This window comes from Mus musculus, chromosome 17, assembly GCF_000001635.26.
Source record: "Mus musculus strain C57BL/6J chromosome 17, GRCm38.p6 C57BL/6J".
Taxonomy (NCBI): domain Eukaryota; kingdom Metazoa; phylum Chordata; class Mammalia; order Rodentia; family Muridae; genus Mus; species Mus musculus.
This window is the reverse complement of record NC_000083.6, coordinates 86,331,994-86,353,456: the sequence shown is the minus strand read 5'-3', so window position 1 is coordinate 86,353,456 and position 21,463 is coordinate 86,331,994. Positions and strand designations below refer to the sequence as shown.

At 46.3% G+C, this 21,463-nt stretch overlaps 1 protein-coding gene across 3 annotated transcripts in view; it reads right to left on the bottom strand.

Annotated features, from left to right (window-relative positions):
* Window positions 1-21,463, bottom strand: part of Prkce (protein kinase C, epsilon) — a 490,135-nt gene that overhangs the window by 304,463 nt on the left and 164,209 nt on the right. The window contains exon 1 of one of the 3 annotated variants that reach the window (XM_030249576.1): window positions 7,697-7,789. The exons of the other annotated variants lie outside the window; for them this stretch is intronic. The gene's annotated coding sequence lies outside the window, so the exon portion shown is untranslated. Of the gene's footprint in view, window positions 1-7,696; window positions 7,790-21,463 lie in introns of those variants that run through there. 3 annotated transcript variants of the gene reach the window in all.

Here is a 21,463-nt window from a genome sequence, read left to right as displayed (position 1 = left end):
ACCCATCAGACCTGTGTCGAGTGCTAGGTGAGTTAGCAATGAAAGAGCAACAGTGTTCACTGAACATCTACTGTGCTGTGGTCCTAAAGATCTGAAGCACACCCAAAAGCGAGCATCAGCCAGTGCTTAGAACCTGGAGGGTGGGGGTGGGGGTGGTTTTCCTTCACAGTGGATACTTGAAGAATTTCTAAAGATGTGACTGATGGTTGTGACTAGCAGAGAGGGATCACTGGGATCTATAAGGTAGAGAGCCCAGAGAAGCCACAGGGTCTAAGACCATCCCCAGAGCAAAGAATCATCCAGCCTTCCAGTCAACCACCTGAAGCTTGGAAGGTTTAACGTTAGCCCCTGTACAGGTAACCGTGGTCCTAGTTTCAGGCTAAGTGGCTGAGATCCGATGCCAAGATTGTCCAAAGAAACTTGTGTCTTCTATATGTCTCCGAAAGGAAGAGATGAATTGAGACGTCACTCCTGTACTCAGTGATGAAAATCTCATTGGGAAATGAAGGAACAGAACAGTGTGGAACTCAGCTAGTAAGAGGGAGAGACTGAACCACGAGCGACTGCGCGGAAGGATCCTGAAGGCAGCAGAGCAGAGCAGTGTGAGAAGCAGCAACACAGACCCAGGCTCTGAAAGCACGCCTCCCCCTGATCCCCACACGGAGTTCATGTGCTGGCTACACAGGTGTTTTGTGACCCACAGATTCCAGCTGGATTACAAAGAGAGTCGGTACTTTCAACTGCTCACCGGTGACCTTCTCCTTCCATCCCCAGTTTGCTCCCTCTCCTACTCTAACTAGAGCCAACGTGCTATTCAGAACCCAGTTGATGAAGTTGGGCAGTGGGGTGGAAAATGGAACCCTTGACCTCTGTAAGTTCAGACATCTTTGCAAGGTAGGAACACTTCTGCAGAACATGTGATTTCCACATGGGAGAGTAGTAACTCTGGAAGACTTGGCTCTCCAAGTCCACACCACAAAGCTCTCCCACCCCCCACCAGCCATCTGCATACACAGAGTTCCAAGGGGCTCAGCAGTGCCAGGCTCTCTCCCGAACAAGCTGTGCATTTCCTAAGGACAGGAACTACCATCCCTTCCTGTAATGTTTTTCCCACTGTCCCCAGCAAAAGGCAAGTGTACATATAGCAGGTAATGCTTAGGAAGAGGCCCTGTGGTAGATGTCTCCTGCTCCTTCAAGGTTGAGGGCAATATGCCTCCTCTCTGAGGCGTTCCTAGACACTCCCACCAGGATGCATTCCTCCCTCGTCTGGGTTCCCACAGCACACTATCCTAATCACAGTTCCTATTAAACCATAGCCCACTGTCCATGTAGTTATCTCCCCTGTTAGACAGAAAGTGCAAGATCTACATTCCCAACTTCTGCTCACTTCTCTCAGTCAGAAACTGTCCAATACCCATTTGTGGAGGTAGGAATAAGATCTAAATTCGAGGCTTATAAAGTTTATTTTGGGTCCCTCACCCCTTCAGACCTCCGTCCTCAGGGAGGAAAACAGACTTGAGATTTGTACTGAAGTGGCATTTCATATGACACTTGGAGAGGGACGCTGAGGTGGCTGTTCGATGAACATGCTAATATAAGCACCTGTGCGAGGCAAAGAAACTTAAGTTGAACCAACTTTCTAAGTCACACCATACCCTTCCCAGACCACTCCGGAGCCCTGTTGCATGGCTGGACTTAGCCCCTCGTGGCTGAGAGTGTTTGTTGTCGGTTTCAAATCTTCATTTGTCTCAAGGGATATCCTATGGAGGAGGCAAGTGGTGTCAGTTAGGCACTGTCTGGCCAGGCAGTGAAAGAGAGCAGTGAGCAGATTTGTGCCATCCTCAGGGACTCCATGCTTAAGCTTGGGATCCAGACGAGAGCCAAATACTCAACTGGGACCCCACAAGGTGACTTCCCTCAGAGTTCATGATTTTAAACATGGGTCTTGAAGCCATGTTTCCCTAGAGCTCTTTGGAGGACGGTCACACCATAAACACACCCCAGCCCCAGCAAGGAGTTACAGACAGAAAACCAGCTGTTGGCTCTGCTGATCAGCGCTAAACCAGAATTCTGTCTCTGCCCAAGTTCAAAATGATCAGGAGCCCTTTTGCCCCCGAGCATGGAATTCAAATAATGTATGCCTTTTGATTAGATCATTTCTGTTAACCCCAAACAAAATGAAACACTTTTTCATATCCTCCAAGTCAAAGATTTCCCACGGCTGCAGACTGTTGGTGAAGCACAATGCTATCTGGGAGAAGCGGGGAGGAGGGTAGTGGGGGAAGGAGCTGGGGAGCGAGGCCGATCCAAGGCGGGCACAGAGCCTATCTCTGCTGAGGGGAAGAGAGGATTCGGAGCAGGGAAGACAGGTCATTGACGGTAAAACGTATTAGGATATTAACATTCAAGATAGCAATCAGAAGCCATCTTAGCACCCAGGCTCCCTCAATGCTGGTGAACTGCATTTCCCAACAGAAAAATAGAAATTAAGCCATTACACATGCCAAAAGCAACAAAGAGTTGCTTCGCAGGCAGAGCAGATGGCTGGAGAGCACCGGCCAAGCCCTAGTCAGCCAAGTGAGGAAGGCTGTCCATCAGCATGGCGGGACTTCAGTGTGACTGGAGGAGTGGCCAAGTACGAAGGGTGGTAGAGAGTGGTCTGACTTCACAGCCCAAGGGATTTTATCACAAAATAATGAAGCAGTGTGAGTTTTCAGACCTGCACGACTCTGCAATCTATTGGAGGGCATCAGACAGCTGGAATGTCTTAAGAAAAGACCCCATAGCTCCCTGCAGCCATTCCCAGAACAGTGCTGAGCCCCTCCTGCAATGAGGGCTCACTCCACTTGCACCAGAGGTAGCCCTGTTCATAACCTCTCCTTAGGCTTCTTACTTCTCCTCGACAGACTTCCTAGCTACTTTCCTTTCTCTTAGACTACGATTCTCCTTCAAGTTAAATCCCTATTGGCTTTTCCTCCAGCCAGGGCCAGAAGCCAAGAAAGCAGTGGGGGAGATGACCACAGCCCTTGGCTTCATACCAGGCCAGAATCCCAGTTTTGTCTCTTACCCGCTGAGTGACCTCAGACAACTATTTCCTCTCCATAAGCCTTGGCTTCATCTGTGAAATGGGTTGTCATGGAAATTCTGTGAGACAGAAATGCCAAGCACTTGGCACTCAGAAAATACTCAATGGATGGAAAAGAGAGAAACTGACCACCTAGATGGTCTGAAGCAGTAGGGCCTGCAAGATGGCTCACTAGGTGAAGGGGCTTGCCACTAGGTCTGATGATCTAAGTTTCATTCCCAGATGGTAGAGAGACCCAACTCCCACAAATTGTCCTCCGACTTCTCTCTTTGTTAGTGTCATAGTACACATGAACACAATATATACATACATAACACACACACATGCTCATACACACGCACACTCATACACACACATTCATACACCCACTCATACACACACACACACACACACACACACACACACACACACACACGTACACACACACACACACACACACACACGTCTTCAAGTCCCACCTTTGTAGTCCAAAGTTCTTTCTACTCTAACAACCCTCCCCGAACCCAAACAAATAGAAAACATTTTGTGTCCCAAACTGATATTCCTATAAGTTATCATAGAATATCAGATGACTTTTTAATGGTACTGTGACTATCAAAAAGGTAAGTCTTGTACCCAGCCTGGGGTAAACCCAGGGGCAGGCAAGGTTATCCTCTAAGCATGAGAGGTCCACAGTGCAAAGAGAGGGGGAGGGGGAGGGGAGAGGGACAGAGACAGGGACAGAGACAGAGACAGGGACAGGGACAGGGACAGATCACAGGGTTCCTGGACATCCGATTTGCTTTAGACACTGAGTTGGGCTCTTCACTGGCCTCAGTGTACTGAAACTCTTGTGATGCCAATGATAGTCTGTGTTTCCAGACGGGAAATGGGTGCTCAACGAGCTTTCTGCAGTTGTGCCCCTTACCATATCATTCAAGAAACTGATTCTGCCTGAACTCCGAGGTCAGACTCACGTCCCCTGCTACACCTAGCCCACAGAAGCATCTCAGGTAGCTTGTCTGGGTGTCCTCCACCCCATGCCCATGGTCTTCATTCCCTTCTGTAGTGGCCATTGGCTTCCCAGGCCCAGTCTCTGTAAGACAGAGCGTTGTCTTGCACATCCGCAGCACTGCACTGAGCTAAGGGGAATGTGGGTGCAAAGACGCCATTCATTCCAATGAAGGGCAATGCCACAGGGACAGACAAACAGCCCAGAAACTTCCTCAGTGGTGGTGTTGCAAAAGCCAAGCCTCTCATGGATTTCTGCGCAGTGCCTGAACATTTTCAAAGTCCTTCATGTGTCTGATTTTATTTATCCCTCATGATTTATCTGTAAGGTAACAGGTACTGTGTTGGTCTATGAGTAAGATCCAGATATGGTAGCACACACTGTAATCTCAATACTCCCAAAGTAGGTTATGAGTTTAAGGCAACCCTGGGGTACATAACTGTTATGGTTTGTATATTCTTGGACCAGGGAGTGGCACCATTTGGAGGTGTGGCCTTGTTGGAATAGGTATGACCTGGTTCGAATAGGTGTGTCACTGTGGGTGTGGGCTTAAGACCCTCACCCTAGTTGCCTGGAAGTCAGTCTTCCACTAGTAGTCTTTGGATGAAGACATAGACCTCTCAGCTCCTCCTGCACCATGCTTGCCTGGATACTGTCATGCTCCCTTGATGGTACTGAACCTCTGAATCTGTAAGCCAGCCCCAATTAAATGTTGTTTTTTATAAGACTTGCCTTGGTCATAGTGTCTGTTCACAGCAGTAAAACCCTAACTAAGACACAAACAAATCTCTGTCTCAACCAACCTTTTCAATAGAGTCTTTGCTATGATGCACAGGTCCTGGAGTTAAACTCTAGCTCTGCAGATGAATCAATAATGCTAGAGCTGAAGCTGACATGGACCCACAGCAGGCAATGAAGGAACCACTGCTTAGTGATGCCAGGGCCACCACAGAGCTCTTGTATCTGGGAATGGATCCCCTATGGCTGAATAATATACACAACTCAAAAAGAGTTTGTGCGTGCACGCGTGCGTGCGCACACACACACACACACACACACACACACACACACACACACACACAAACCTTCAGGCCAGTAGCCCTTCCAGCACCCCACACCCATCCATCAGGAAACTCTGAGCCAAGTCGTTTTGAATAATCAGATCTCACCAACGAGAGGCTTAACACCCTCTTCACCTACAATGCTCACGTCAGGCTTCAGTGACCTATGCGAATCTATGCCTGTCTGGAGGGCCAAGAGCTTCAAGAGCCAGGCAGTCTAAAACTCATAAACTCCCTCCTAACCACAGGCTAGCTCTCACCTGAGAACTCTGGAAACACTTCCCACAGGCCTGACTCAGCTCATCTGAGTTTTACTGCCCTTTCTGACCATCCCCAGGTCAGCACTTGGGAGAGAAGCAGAGACAGGGAGAGAGGCTCTGCCTGGCCTGGTTCCACCTACGAGGACTCATATAATTAAATGTTTATTTCTCTTTCTTCCTTCCTTGGAAGAGCTTGGGGAAAATGTAGAAGAACCATCTAGAAAGGAAGTGAGCGTCGTCGTGGTTCAGGTCTGTAATCTTAACTACTTGAGAGCCCGAGGCAAGTGGCCTGTTAATCCGAGCCCACCTAGCCTACAATTGTTTTTAAGGCCTACACTGGCTACTTAGTCGGATCCTGACCCCAAATTAAAGGAAAAAAAATGGGTCAACAGCTCAGTCATTTAGGTTCCTGCTGCATGAGAATGCAGCCATGAGCTCAGATCCTTACCATCCCTGTAAAAACCAGGCATGAACACACATCTGTAACCCCGGGGCTAGGGAATGCAGAGACAGGAGACTGTCTGGAGCCCATTGGCTAGCCAGCCAATAGGGGATCTTTAGGTTGAGTGAGGAGGCCATCTCAAATAATTAAGATGGAAATGCTTGAGGGAGCAAAACATGTGGCACCAGCCTCTCACACCTCTTGCATGCACACAACACACCTACACAAACACACGGATGCACGAATACAACGTACGCATGCCAAAGTAAAAATGGGGATATAACTCAGGAGTAAAATGCTTGTTTGACATTCACAAGTGTCAAACCCCAGTATTGGAGGGAGGGAGGGAGGGAGGGAGGGAGGGAGGGAGGGAGGAAAAGAGAGAGAGAGAAAGAGAGAGAGAATATGAAACAAAGATACAGGACCCAAATCTGTACCCTTCAGTACACCACAGTCCCCAGGCCTTCCTGGCATGAAAGAGACCAGGCAAAGCAGGGTCGTCGTGGTAGCCAACATGCTCTAGTTAGAGTTGGTAGAAAGAGCAAAGCACCAAGACGTGGTAGGAGAGACAAGGGGACCGGGATGGATTTGACCACAGTGCATTGTCTACAGATAGTATGATATTGGAAAAAATTTAAAAGTAAAAATTAAAGCCACCAAAGCACTGTGATGGGCAATGTTGACGCCATTCCTAAGTGCCGATTTGGAATCTAGCAGCTAATTTTGTGGCTCCTCACCTGGGGAGGAACCTGCTATCCATTCTATTAACAGAACGCATTGAATGGTCAAGAGGCTATGGGATGCAAGTAATGAAATGTGTTTCAAGGTTCCACTGTGAAGGCGAGCTACCATAGCAACTGCTTCTATAAAATAATGGGGGGGGGGGGTTGTTTCTCTCCGAAATGACTCTCACTGTAGTGTTAAGATGTTACACAGGAGACAGGAGATGGCTTAGTGGGTAAGGGTGGGTTTTTTTTATGAAAGCAAGAGAATCTTGAGTTCAAATCCCTAGCACCCGTGTGACACATGACCATGTATGCTCCCTGCAGCCTGTGAGGGCAGAGATAGGCAGACCCCAGGAGTGGTTGGCCAGCTAGCCTCACTCAAGCCACGAGCATCAGGTTCAGTGAGAGATCCAGAGTCAAAAATTAAAAGGAGGGATGATTAGAAACACTTTTCTCTGGCTTCCGTCTGTGCACACGAGGATACTTACGCCACCCGACTTCCACACACTGATGTTATATAGGCTTTTGTGCACATCCCTGCAGGGCAGGGTCTATCTGTTCAGCACACAGAAGAGATTTAACCAGCATTTGTGTGGTGCTTGGGATTGAACTCAGGGCCCCATGATGCTAGGTCACGTGCTCCTCAGCTGAACGACACCCCCCTCCCCCCCAGGACTAAAAGATGTCTGCGAATCTTGCTCCAACAAAAACATGGCCTATGAAATTACTTCAACATTGCAAACGCTGGATCTGCACAGGCGGATGATGGAGGGGTTGTGCTTTTAAAGATAACAATCTACACGCAGATGCCCAAAGCAGCACCACTCCTTAAAGCCCCAAACTGGAAGCAACACTATGTTCTACAGCAGGTACGAGGAGAAGCGACCCCGTGCAACATCCACATAATGGAATTTTGCTTAGCAAGGAAAACGAATAAATTACCGATACTCAGATGAACGCTGTGCCAAAGACACCAAGCACCATATGGTTTCATTTATATAAGGTCCCAAAACAAGCAACACTAATTTACAATGACAAGAACCACAAGGGTGACTACCTCCTGGGGGCAGAGGTGACCGATGACTGCCAAGAGACACAGAAGAACCTTTGGGAAGATGGAAAATGTCTCTACCTTAAATGTCGTGGCGATGGCGTGAGTGCACACATTTGAGGAGATGCAGCAAGCGATGCACTCAAAATGGCTGCCCTTGGCTGCATGAGAGTCGCTTCTCAATGAAGTTGCTCTTTATAAAGAAGGAGGAAAAAGAGTTTTCACCTAAGGATTCCTCCACAAGCTTCCTTTAAATAATAAATCATCTTTCCACCCTCAGAGCATTTAAAATTTCATGTTCCAGTTTTAAAAATAAAAGGACTCATTCAGGGTTTTTCACGAGCACATCTGTCACACAACATAATGTACACCTACCCGCGTGGGCGCACACATTCACACACCACCCACGGGTGCGAACACATTCGCAGGCACGCAGCTGAGCCACCCTCTCCTGTCGTCTGTGATCAAAATACAATAATAGCAAGAAAAACACATCCAACATGAAGGTTCACGCGTCTACCGAGTCATTTAAGCCTCTTTCTCTGTGTGCAAATCTCTATTTCCCCACAGATAAAATAAGATGACCTTGCCAGATGATCTGTGGTGAGTTTTGATGGCCCAAATGACCTAAAATTACACAAAAAGGGTAAATAAATAATATCATTTGATAAGTCATTCTACAAGTTAAAAAAAAAAAAAAGGAAAGAGCTCTAAATGTGGTGGCTACATCTCTGGAATTCAGAAGTGGGAGCAGCAAGATGCAATGTGTTTCTATGCTTAATGGTTGTGCAGAACACACACACACTCCAGCGACAGACTCTTTCTATGGGGACTCTTGCTTACAATGTTCTTCTTAATTTTTTTATGTTTTTATGTCCCCCGCCCCTCCCCCATCTCTGTGTGTGTATGTGTAGGTACACATGTATAAACATGTGTGAAGGGAGAGGATGGCCTCAGGTATTGTTCTTGCCTTCTCCTTGTTCAAGGCAGGGTCTCTTGGTGTTTGCTGCTACACACTGTAGATACACTGGCCCACAGGCTTCCTTAGAGACTCTTGTCTCTGCTTCCTGACTCCCTTTAGGAGCACGGGGCTTACAGAACACATTACTTTAGGAACACTGGAATTACAGAACACATTACTTTAGGAACACTGGAATTACAGAACACATTGCTTTCCCGGGCTTTATGTGGATTCTGAGGAGCTGAACTCGGAATCTCACACTTAGGAGACAAGGCTTTACCCACTGAGCCATCTTCCCACCCACTAGCAGGACATTTCATCAACAGGAAACAGGAGCTGCCGCATGGGATACGGAGACCAGACCAGAGCCACCTTCTCTGTTCCTAACCCTTTTGTTTTGAAAATTCCATCCAGGATAATTTGTATAAAGTTTTAAGTCAGTACCTTTTTACAAAATAAAATGTCCTTTTGAATGCATTGGCTGTGGGGACACCGTAATAAGTGTCCCTCAAATCTGCCTGGCACACTGCTTTTCCCATCCCTCACAGCCAGCTCACAGAAACCAGTTGCAAAGCAGCCTCGTGAACGTCACATTGTCTACACCAGAAGCCGGCATTGCCTATCTTAGCTCTCGATAGGCCACAAAGGCAGTAAACACAAGTTAGCGCCTCTTCCTCTTTCCAGTGGCCCAGAGACGGCCCTGAAGAGCTGCCAGCTTCTTCTGGTGACACAGGTGGCTCAAAGCAAATAAGTCTATGTGCTGTCCAAACCCAGCAAACATTCCAAGGGGCCAAGCCTTACAGAGAGCATGGGTGATGGTTTACGGAGCATCACCTGGTCATGGTATACATAATGTTTCTATCTCAGAAGACAATGGCAACACACAGCTATAAGCCCTGACAGAAGGTGGTGGGCACAAACAGAACAAGCTGCACAAGTGTAATCCTATCTGGTCCTTCAGAAGTGAAAAGCTCCCAGCTCTAAGCCTGTATTTTGCAATCTGTATTTTGTTTGGGAATAGTCTCTCTCTCTCTCTCCCTCTCTCTCTCTCTCTCTCCCTCTCTCTCTCTCTCTCTGTCTGTCTCTCTCTGTCTCTCTCTCTCTCCCTCCCTCCCCCCTCTCTCTCTGTCTCTCTCCATTTAGATGTATGCTTAGCTTATTTTCCTGTTTCTCACCTTATACCAGGACGGCTCAGTGATGGAGACACTGATGCTCGACTGTCTGGGTTCAAATTCCAGCACTGTCTGTTACAAGCTGTGTGGCACTTGCTTTGATTTCTTCATCTCTTTGTGAACTAAGCCCTTGGGCCCATGCTCCATAGCTAGCAAAACCAGAGATACTTCTTGGACACGACAATGAATGCAAAGGCCCTGCAATGTCCTCCTAGATCCTAACTGTAAAGCACATGAAACCTACACAAAGCAGCGGGGCACCTCAGGCAGTGAGCACGGACTGGATGCAGGCTACCCAGTAGTAGGCAACCGCTGCCCTCTGGACACATTTCTGTACAATGATATTCTGGATATCAAGTCTGATTCCTTATTGCTTTGCTCATACAGTTGGAACTGTGTCCTCTGAGAAAAAGAACAGTTTTGTAAAGATCGTGGAAGCATGAAACGTAAGAGTCAGAAACACTTAGAAATAACTTGGTCCAAGAACACAAAGAAACATAAATTAAAAACAAGGGTAAAATCTTTTTCCCTTTTGTTTGGCAAATTGACCAGTTTTTCCTCTTGGGCTATGTATTTCTGTGTTATTGAGAACTAAAATATAACCCAAACTGACTGTAATGAAGTGTTTGCTTTTCAGAAATCAAAACCTACTTGTCTGCTTGAGAAGGGAGCCTCTTGTCCCATCACTTCCAAGGAGGACCGATTTTTAATAAGCCCTGTTGGAGTTTTTCTCATGGCCTCTAAATAACGCATGCTTCCCCATACTGGTTCATTACTCTAAGAGTTCTCTCTTCCTTGCTGCTTCTATAGATGAGCTCTTAGCTCAGCTGACAACTCCTTCCTCATTCCCTTTCCACAGAGCCGTCTACATCCTGACTCTCAGTTCTTAAGCACTTGATCAAGGTCAGCGGTACAAGCTTGCCTTTGCATATATGGGGTCCTGAGTTTGATCCTCAACATCACACACACACACACACACACACACACACGCATGCACGCATGCACGTATGCACCCACTCACCCACGCACGCATGCACACACACGCACCTTACTCCTCAATTTCTTTACAGCTGGAAAAAGACACGGAAAGGGTCAATTCCTCACCACATGAACTATCTCTTACCCTGTACATTTCTGTAACTAAAAAGCATCAGTGCGTCTTGCTTTCCCCATCTTTGGCCTCCCCTGTTCCTACATCTTTGTAGTTCCAACGTTAACTGTTAGACACTTCAGGCTGACCGTGCAGACATTCTGGTCTGTCTAGCCATAGTTAAGATCCATGCTTTGTTAAGCAGTGGTTCTAAAATCTGAAAATTAATATTATTTATGTATGAAGGCTTTGTAAATCGCCAATCTTTACACTTATATACTTGCCTATATTCACATTCTTAGCCACTCACAAAAGCAGTAATTCACATGCTATCCAGTGGGCAATATACCTATCCTCAAACTCAAATGGAGTCTTCATGTTCCATTCTACCGACTACTTTTCTATGGTCACCAAGGTTTCCCAGGATCCTTTTCTCTAGGATGTGTCCATCTGGAAATCCACCATGGCTTCCCTTTTTCATTTGGCCCAGTGGCTTTCTTGGTTGATGCTTAAGTATGGTGCTGAGCCTCAGGTCACTGCTGGGTGCAGTCACTATCATCAGAATCCCTTGTCTCCTGTTATGGGTTTTTTTCTAGGAAGGTGTACTCTGACTGAAATTCTGATGAGCAAAAGGGTCCAAAGTCATCATTCCAAGACTTGGTGTGCCTGTCTTCATGAGGGAATGATGCTCTGACTAGATAAAGAATTCTAGGTTTTAAAAAAACCAAACAACAAAAACCACAATCTATCCAAACTTTCCTTTAACAGCGATATGGTGAATAGACTCTGATGTCAACCCAACAGCCGTGGCTTAGTGTGAGGCTCTGTCTGCTTGATTTGTTTCCACTCTGTAAGTCTGGGGTCCTTTTCATCCCCGCTGTTGTGAAATTTCACAGTGACGTGCCTTCGGAGGCTTTTGATCATTTTTGTTGAAACTGGACTTGCAAAAGCTACTCTGCTATTTATTTTTTGAATTCTTTGTTGTGGGTTCTTTTTCATTTTCATTCTTAAAAAAAAAAAACCACACTTATTATCATATGTTGGGCCAGTAGAATTGATTCCTAGTTGTCTTACTATGTTAATATGTTTTTATTCCATAGTCTAGGCTTCCTTGAGTTTATCTTATAATCCTTCCACTGAACTTAATATTTCTAATAATACATTGAGTCTATGCCTATGCCTTCCTATGTCTTCATGGCTCTCTTTTCTTCTTCTGGTATATATATATATATATCACATTTTGAAGAACAGTATTCTTTCAAATGTTTGCCCTCAGGGTTAGATAGGGGGAGCCCTCCCTTACCGAAAGGAGTCCTTAAAAGAGAAATGGTTTCTACTGCAAAGATTAGCTCCACGCCAGTTTTCCCATTCTCCTCAAAATTTCTGCCATTTCTTTTGCAAATGGCCTTTCAACTTCTCACCCCAGTAGTCAGCCTGGCTCCCGTCCTTCCGTCCTTCCGCAGTGAGACTAAGACTACATCTCTACAGCCAAGCATTGGTTTTCAGGCCTACCCTTGGAGTAAGCATTCTCCTGGCCAGAGTCCTTCAGAGCTCTGCAGAGAACCCGGCTCCACGCTAGGCTGCAGAATTCTTTAAACCAGTGCCTCTCAGCCTTCCTATTGCTGCCGCCCTTTAGTCCTGTTCCTCAGATTGTGGTGACCCCAACCATAAAATTATTTCATTGTTGCTTCATAACCTTATTCTTATGAATCATGACGGAAATGTCTGATATGTGACTCGGCCCTCAGGTTGAGAACTGCTGCTCTGTGTTGTTTTGAACTGAGGCTCTCTGGTACCCCCAGTCTCCTAGACTGGGGAGCACCCGGCTGTTTCCTCTCCTCTCCCAGAGACTTCAGATAAGTGGTGGGCTCTTTCTGCTTACCCGGTTGTCACACAGAGTCCCCCACCCTTTTCCTTTTTCTGTTGTGGACATGGAATCTTGAGCGGGCAAAGGAACAAACACATTTGTTTCAAGAAAACCTGGAATGGAAATTTCCAAAACATGTCACCTGAAGTGATATTTTGCAGAGCTGCGAAGAATGAGGAGAAAGAGACATTCATGTAAGACTGTGCTCATGGGCCGTGAACTGTGGCAACATTTGTAAAGATTATTTTAGCATTATGTAGCAACAGGAAACAAAACAAAACAAACAAACAAAAACAAAACAACAAACTCTTGACCTTGCAATTCTGCTTTTGGGAATTTATCTTAATGACATATTTGCAAAAATATTTAACTACAAAGATAATGATTACAGTATTATTAAGAGTTTAAAATTAGAAAACAATGGTTTAGTTAATAGCTAACTATCTAGATAAATGGTAGCCTATTCAAATCATTATGTACCATGCAAAATATTTAAGATTATATTTAATAACATGAAAAACTATCCACAATGTGGTATTAAGTGTTAAAATTGGCTTGTAAAAGAATATATGTCCTTTGATCCAATCTTGTTGAAGACGAGTGTGTAGTAGAGATAGCTAAATGAAAAAAATTTTTTAAAGATCTATGGATATGATTTGTGTGTGTGTGTGTGTGTGTGTCTTCATGAATAGTTTTTAAACTTTCTACCTTTCTGCTATTTTCTAACACTTTTTGGTTTTTAAAAATGTTCTTTTCTTTTAAGAATATTATGTAAACCAATCCCCTTAGTCGCAAGCAATGAAATTAAGGCACAGAATGGCTGAACAATCCATCAGGCTGTAAGCAAATGTCTCGAAACCAACAACCAGGAAATAGAAGCTCGGTTTTCTGAATTTCTTTACTTTTGGGATACAAGTTAAAATTGGGGCATGAGTTTAAGACTGCATATGTCCATAGGGGTCCATACGGGTCCATAGGGGTGTGATTTTCAGGTCGATGGTAACAGTGCTGTCCATTGCTAACCAGGGGGAAGAGGTGTGGCATCCTCTGAGGCTGGACGTGTTTTAAAAATGCCAGATCTCATTGGTCAGATGATGGGCACACATCCCTGCCATGCTGTTGTCCATGTTGTCCCCTCACCAGGCAATCAAGGCCACAATCTTCATTTCTACAAGCATACATTGAATCACAGTCTCTTAATCTGTCCTGGGTGCTCAATAAAACAGGAAAAAGGCTCTAAGAAAACCAAGCACATCCCTCAGACTTGTACCAGGTAAAGTAATGGAAGATTTATCAGGCAAGTCAAAGTCGGTGCCATTTTAGCCCCAGTCAGATATTTATCACCTGACTCTGTGATATGCTAGTAGCCAACTTTTAAACCATTTATACATTTATGTGAAAACGATGGAATGACAGAAATAAGAGGTGGGATACAGCTTTCCGTTTTCTGAGACAGAACCCATCTTTACTCATAATGACATGTTTGGATATTCCACTGGCTTTCCCAATGACTAAGTGAACACACAAGGTTTCAGGTACAAATTACATATGAAAAACGGGGACTATCTATTTCTGAAAACGAACAATGCTCATTATCCAGCCAGGTCTCCTTTGCAACACAGTTCTGAGGACTAGGCCTTTACCAAGGACACACAGGTTCATCTTTCCCACGAGCTCACACCAACAAGTCAGCTATTGCAGAAAACGCTTCCTAAGAGCAGACAAACTAAACAGGCTCTGATATTTGCATGCACGAGCTCTCTTAATCAGAAAGCTCCTTCCGGGTTGGAGATGCTAGAGCTTAGATTTCCAACCAAGATGGCTAAGATTGCTCAGAGAGCACATGAGAGGGTCTGAAGAGACGACAACCAGGCTTTTGAGGACAGCTTAGGGCCAAGTACAATTGCTACTTTACTTAAGGGAAAGGAGGGCCACTTCTGGAGCATAAAGGAGATTCTCAACCTTTCAAAGACATCCAAGGAAAATACAATTGAAAACTGTCTATCCCACTACTAGCCAGGGCTCACCTTTCGTTGGCTCTCACTTCTGGTATGCTATGCTCTACTTGCAAAGATGCAAGTGAAAAGTTTGAGTCTGGAGACAGATAATTACCCATGGTCACAGAGAGAGCCTTCCTAGTGACTGAAAACTTAGCCTGTGCATATCAGGGGGTAGACAAGGGAGCATGTGTATAGGCTCTGGGGTGGGTGGAGTCCCGGCCTCAGTGAGATCTATGGGAAGCAGTGAGGTCAGAGGAGGTGTGTGTGGTGTGCTCTTTGGCACGGGGGAGCCAGAGCTGAGCTTTTGTGGAACAGTAGCACGTTGGGACTCCCACTTTAAATAACTTGTCTTTAAGCAGTGTGGTGAGAAGGAGAGTAAGCCCCAGCCCTGAGCAGCAAGGAGGTCACTTTGGTGGTCCTTACGGTAACATGAGTAGGACTAAATGGCAGTTGGGAAGGGGTGAAGGTGGGGAAGGTGACAGGAAGTGGTCTGAGCATGCACATAGGCTAAAGGACTGGCTGAAGGCTTGCATGAAGGTGTGGGAAGAAGAGAGAAAAGCAGAGCGTGGGGCTTTCCGGTCTGAGCAAGATGTGGAGGAGCGCTTTCTGGAGCACAGGGCTGGGAACGGCAGGATAGGCACTGAGAGCAGCATTCGCTGGCACAGAGAAAGCAAGAATGTTGAGCCCAACTAGACACACAAATACAAAGGCCGAGCGAGAGGGTCAAGGGACATATAAAACACGTTAGGGCTCCTGAAGGCCCAAAGGCCCCAAGTTGTTTAGTTTAGTTTGTTTGTTTTTATTTTTGTTTGAATCAAAATAATTTGGCAACAAAACCTGATCCAAATGATATAAGGCTATTTACTTTTATTTTTTAGATTTACTTTTGATTAGCATGTGTGTCTTTGTGTGTGTGTGTGTCTTTGTGTATGTGTGTGGTGAGACAGAGAAAGACAGAGAGACAGAGGGACAGAGACTACGCATGCTCCCATACATCATTGTACACCTATGAAGGTCATAGAACAGCTTTCAGACATTGGTTCTCTCTCTCGTCCCCCTGTGAGGGAACAGAACTGCGGTCATCATTTACCCACGGCACCTTCTCATCAGCCCACTAGGCTTCCTCTTCTCTATACCTACTGCAGTGGATGTAAATAGTTACATATTTGTGCTATGAAACGAATGTTACTTTGCATGATCATGAATGCAGGCCCTAAGCTACTGGGCCTTTTAGGGAACATATACAGCACAGAACAAATCAACCTAAAAGTCCAATGAAGCCTGGCTTCCTTCCACCTCTGCCCCACAGGCTGCATGGAGGATGTGCATCTGAGGCTTGAGCCACGAGGCTGACACTGGGGACCACAGACACACAGACTAGGAAGCAAGAATACATCTCCCTCCATCTACAGGCCTGACCTCTGTTGCCCTGGGTGGAGGCACCAACTTCCCTTCTTCCTCCCTAGGGGCCACCACCCATCTTGTACACATAGTCAGATACACTTCATCTAAACGTGTTCTTGTGTTTCACTTCCTCTGCCTTTCAAAGAGATGGGCTTAAAAGGGAAATCTAGACATAACACACCACACACACACACACACACACACGCATACCACACACACACCACATACACACACACCACATACACACACACACCACATACACACACACACACCACACACACCACACACACACACACACACACACACACTCACACTCACACACATACACCAGTTGTCGGTCCAGTCTTAACCCTGACCTCACACAACACTGACTTCACTCTAGACCCTCTTTGCCAGGTAGAGTCTGTGTGGTGAGAAAATAAATGTGCAAACTAGACTAAGCTTTGAAGCTAGCATGCAGATATTTCCTGTTAAGGAGCGCCTGTCTGCTGCTGCTCTTGCTCCAAACATTTGCATGTCCCATCCCCCTCCACTCAAACCCCCCAACTTCTGCTGGGAGGAAATGGAAGGCTGTGGCCGGAGCTCCACATCCCAGGCCTATTGTAAGGAAACACCAAAGTGCAGAACTCATGCCTGGACCCTTCCCAGGTGCCCCCTGAGGCAGCAGAGGTGCACGTGCTCATGTCTTGTGATGCAAGACACAGGATGGGCTAAGAGGACCTCGAACCAATGCCGAGGGCAGGCTGCAGTGACTGAGGATAACATTCCCAGTTCACTCTTGTGGGTAAAACTGTCCCAGAGTCATTAGCGTATTTGCTGACCGCGGCAGGGTGGTAGTTAATACTACTATCAACTTGAGAGAATCTAAAATCACCTAAGAAACGAAGCTCTGGACGTGCCTGTGAGGGGATCTCAGATTGGGTTGAGGAGGAAAAGACTCACACTCAGTTTAGGCGGTGCAGCCCCAGGCTAGAGTAGCAGACCTACGGAACGTCAAGAACTAGAGCTCGCAGTTGTCTTCTTTCCATGTTACAAACTGCCTCACACCCCTGTTGCCTTTCCACCATCCACTTAATTTGGGAACCAAAAAAACCTCTCTTCACTTTGTATTCCTCAAGGATTTTGTCCTTGCCATGAGAAAAGGAACCAATACAAGTGACCAGTAAACAGTGACCACTGTCCATGAAACAGTAACCACACTCCACTCCACCCACCCTACCCAAGGAACACAGATGCAGGCTGCTGTCCTTCCCAGGATGCACCCTCCCTCGGCCATTTCTGCCCAGTAGCTGCTTCCTGGGCTCCCACAACGTCCACCTGACCCAGTATCGCATCAGTCAACTTCCAAAGAAGAAAAGGAAAAGGCAGAGAACTCACTCTCAAAAATTCCCAAAACCATGCAGCAGATAAAGGTGCTTGCTGACGAACCTAAGGCCCTGAGTTCGACCCCCAGCACACACATGCTAGAAGGAAAGAACAAACTCCCCAAGCTGTTCCCTGAGCTCCACACACGTATACAAACAAATACATAAAATTTAAATATTCCTGCTGGTCTGTGCTCCAAAGGTTTACCACAGGTTGTTTGTTTGTTTGTTTGTTTGTTTGTTTAGACCTCAATTGGAGAGTGGAGTCTTTTCCAACAACCTAACACAATCTGCCTCATGGAGAGACAGAGGGACAAACAACCTCCAGGCACAGCTGTGCATTCTGGGCATCCCAATACCCGTCCAGGAGATGAATGACCCCCTTACCACTCCACCCAGCCCTGTTGGTCCTCTCAGGCAGACACAGTAGGCGGTGGGTATTTTAATGTCCTTGCAGGTTCAGGGTTGGCAAATGCTTTGGAGAAAACAGTTGTCCTTCACCCCTTCTATCCTTCTAGAAGATGTTTTCCCACTGCAAAGGCTATTCACCTTACTCAGTTGGGAAGGAAGGGAGCCTAGGCTGTTAGCAGAACTATCTTGCTGAAGGTGAATGCAATCTCAGATCCCTTTGGTAGCTTCAAGAGGACCTCACCACCTCCACATGGCTCACGAGGCTCACTGCTGGCCCAGTAGAGAGCCAGGCATGCAGACTCAGCAAGGTGCTAAGACAGAGGTGTGACAGCTTCCAGGGCATGAAGTAAGCCACCACCGGGCACAGTGCCAAGGCAAATCCAGTGATACAATGAGCATGTCCTGCAAGGGCAAAGCTCACTCCACTCACTCCAGGGACTGTGACCTGGGAATGGCAGTTGTTGAGTAAAATCTCTACCAGGAGAGGGACGGAGGCAACTCCCAGAGCTTCATGACCCCTTGACTCACAGCTGCAGAGCTGGGCATGCACACCCTCAGACAGTGAACCCGACCTGGGGATACCTGGGAAATAACAAAATGTCAAAGGAAAGACCTCCATTACAAAAAGTAGGTGAAAGCCGCTCTCCTAGGAAGACTGAAGATGTCATTTAAGCCACACTGACAAGGCTACCTGTCACTGTGACTTCCCTGGGGCCTTTCTGCCCCTTTCCCCATCTATTAGCATCACATGATTTCCTTCAGAGTGTAACATACACTCTGTTACCCACCTGATTAAATATGATCAAATATTTCAACTTCCTAGAAATCCTAGTTATCTGATACAGAGAATTTTGTGTGTGTGCAACCTGTGTAGGTGTCATGTATGCATGTGTACATGTTTGTGTGTCTGTACATATCGGTATGAAGGTGTAAGCACACATGTGATCAGTGTTGGGTGTCTTTCTTTATCACTTTCTGCCTTTTTTTTTTGAGTCAGGGTCTCTCACTGAAGCTTGGGTCAGGTAGACCAGATGGCTAGCAAGGGCCACAGGCCTTCTTTTCTCCTTAGCATTTTTACATGTGTGTTGGGAACCCAAATGCAGGTCCTAATGATGACAAGCAGTTTACCACCTGAGACATCTTCCCCATACTGTCTGTTTAGCTCATTAGCCTATCAGTGAACAGGAGGTTTCCTGGCTTGAGGACATCCAACAGTTTGAAGGACTCTTCTGAGAAAGTAAATTTTTTCGCTCTGCCACTCGGTGTGAAACGTTTTCCATCCAATACCAGTTTGCTTTTTATTCAGAAAGAGCAAAGGATCAGAGCAGCTGATGACAAACATCATAGGTCCTGGTGTATTGTTTGAGGCCATGAGAAGAATGTATTTGCCAAGGGCAACCTTCTTGTACCTTAAGAACTGCAGCCCTGTGGATCGACCCAAACACTCAGAGCCATAGCTCAGCCCACCTCTTTCTTTGCCAAGTAGCTGGGGCACAGTTCTAGCTATCAAAGACTAAGTTCTGAAGGAACCCCCGGCTCCCTGGGGACAAGTTCCCATTTGTTGTAATCTACTCTAGCTTCAAGCAAGGTGCCTACAATCAGGGATGAGGTGACAGGTGTTAGTCACAAAGAACTGAGTTGCAGGATCCAAGGAGATAGTCACGCATCTGTAGCTATGTTTTATTTTGGCCATGACCTATCAATCACAGATCTTTTAGTGAGCGATAAGGGTAATTATTAATGTCAGTTTAAATTTTGCATACGGGAGTTACTATGAAAATAAAGAGTTAAGAGACAACCCTTTTAATGAGAGAAGGTTAAGAAGCAAATACTTCTAACTAAGGCAGAAAACGCCCCCAATTATATAACATGCTCAGGAAGTGACAGAGATTCATACCTCTTGCCCCACAGCATTCCCAGATGCACCCCTACCACCGCCCACGCTGACAGGTCATCTCAGTTAACCAGCTTGCAGATCCTACAGCACAAAGCTTGTTACTGTCCACAGTCACCTCAGGGGAAGCAAATCTAAGCGAAGGGAATACAGTAGCCATGTTGTGTGGAAGATCCTGGCCGCTGTGCTCACTTCCACAGCAGCTCAGACCCTGCAGAGGGCTTGTACCTCCAGGCCCTGGTCCTTACCTGCTCCAATTCTCTGCAGGTAGAACTTTTCCCATGAGCCTACAGCACGTCTCTCCAAAGTTAGGTCACATTTCACTCTCCGGAAACCAGCTTCTCTTAAAACTCCATGGCCGTCCCTAAAATACGTGATCTCATTCATCCCCTTTGGAGATGACAGGGTGTCCCCAGATCTTTGTTTATACACAAATTTAATATATACCACCACCATGTTTCTCTGAAGAAAGAACAATGGACAAATTCCAGAACATCCTATAGCCATCCTCCATGTCCTCCATGTCCTCCATGTCCTCCATTTAGAGCCATCTACAATATCTCCCACAAGGTATCTCTTACAGCTACCCATTCACCAAGCCCTCAAGCCCCTCTTCACAGGGAATCATGCCTGCTTTGACTCTCTTTACTCCCAGCATCCCAGTGTCATTCCTCACAGCCTCTGTCTGAGAGTTTCTAGATAACCCCCTTATTCTCTCATTACAAATCCACCTAGGGTATAGAAACATGCCCAACCCATCTACAGTATACCCACCATCACAAGGCCTCTTGACACGCAACTTCCCTCAAATAACCCACCGGGTAACATTCAGTTACTTGATAGGATGTTAGCCCACTTCCCCTGCACTGTACCCTGTACTTACCAAATGTCCAGTGCTGGGTCAAGCTTACCCACCCACTCACACCAGTGTCTGAGTCAGCCCTCCACTTGGGTTCCACGTACGCTCCCTCCTGGGACCTATCCTGACAATGCCTGCCTCCCCCATCATTCTCAACCGTGTCACCTAGGTTGTCAGGGACTTTCTGATCACTTGCATAAATGATCCAAAGGTAGGGTCCACAGACAGCTTTGGAGGAGGGGGACTAACCAACACTACCACTCTCAAGCCACTCCCCAGTCCCTGAGGCCAACAAAGGATCAAGCATCCCAGCCCTGTCAACATCCCTCACCTTCTTCAACACCCGGCTGCCATGCTCTATGGTCTCCTTCAGCATCTGGGACTCGGGGAGATTGTCACTGTGAGCTCTAAGTGTTCCACACTAATTCCTGTAAAGTTAGATCCAATGTAGGTAACATTTCAAGTGGTGTGTCTTCTTCCCACCATCGTTTCTAACTACCACAGACGTAATCTCTGTGAGGTTATCATTATATATATGTGTATATATATATATATATATATATATATATATACACACACACACACACACACACACACACACACACACACACATATTCATGTGGTAACATGGCAATCTATGTATGTAGGCCGAAGATTGACTCGGGGTGTCTTTACCACAGTCCATCTTAGCTTTTAAGGGTCTCTCAGTGAACCTAGTGCACACTGACTGTGGAGACTGTCTAGCAGCAAGCTTTGGAGATCGGCCAGTCTCCTCTACTCGCTAAGCTAGGGTTACAGACTTGCATATGGATGCCGAGAACAAAGC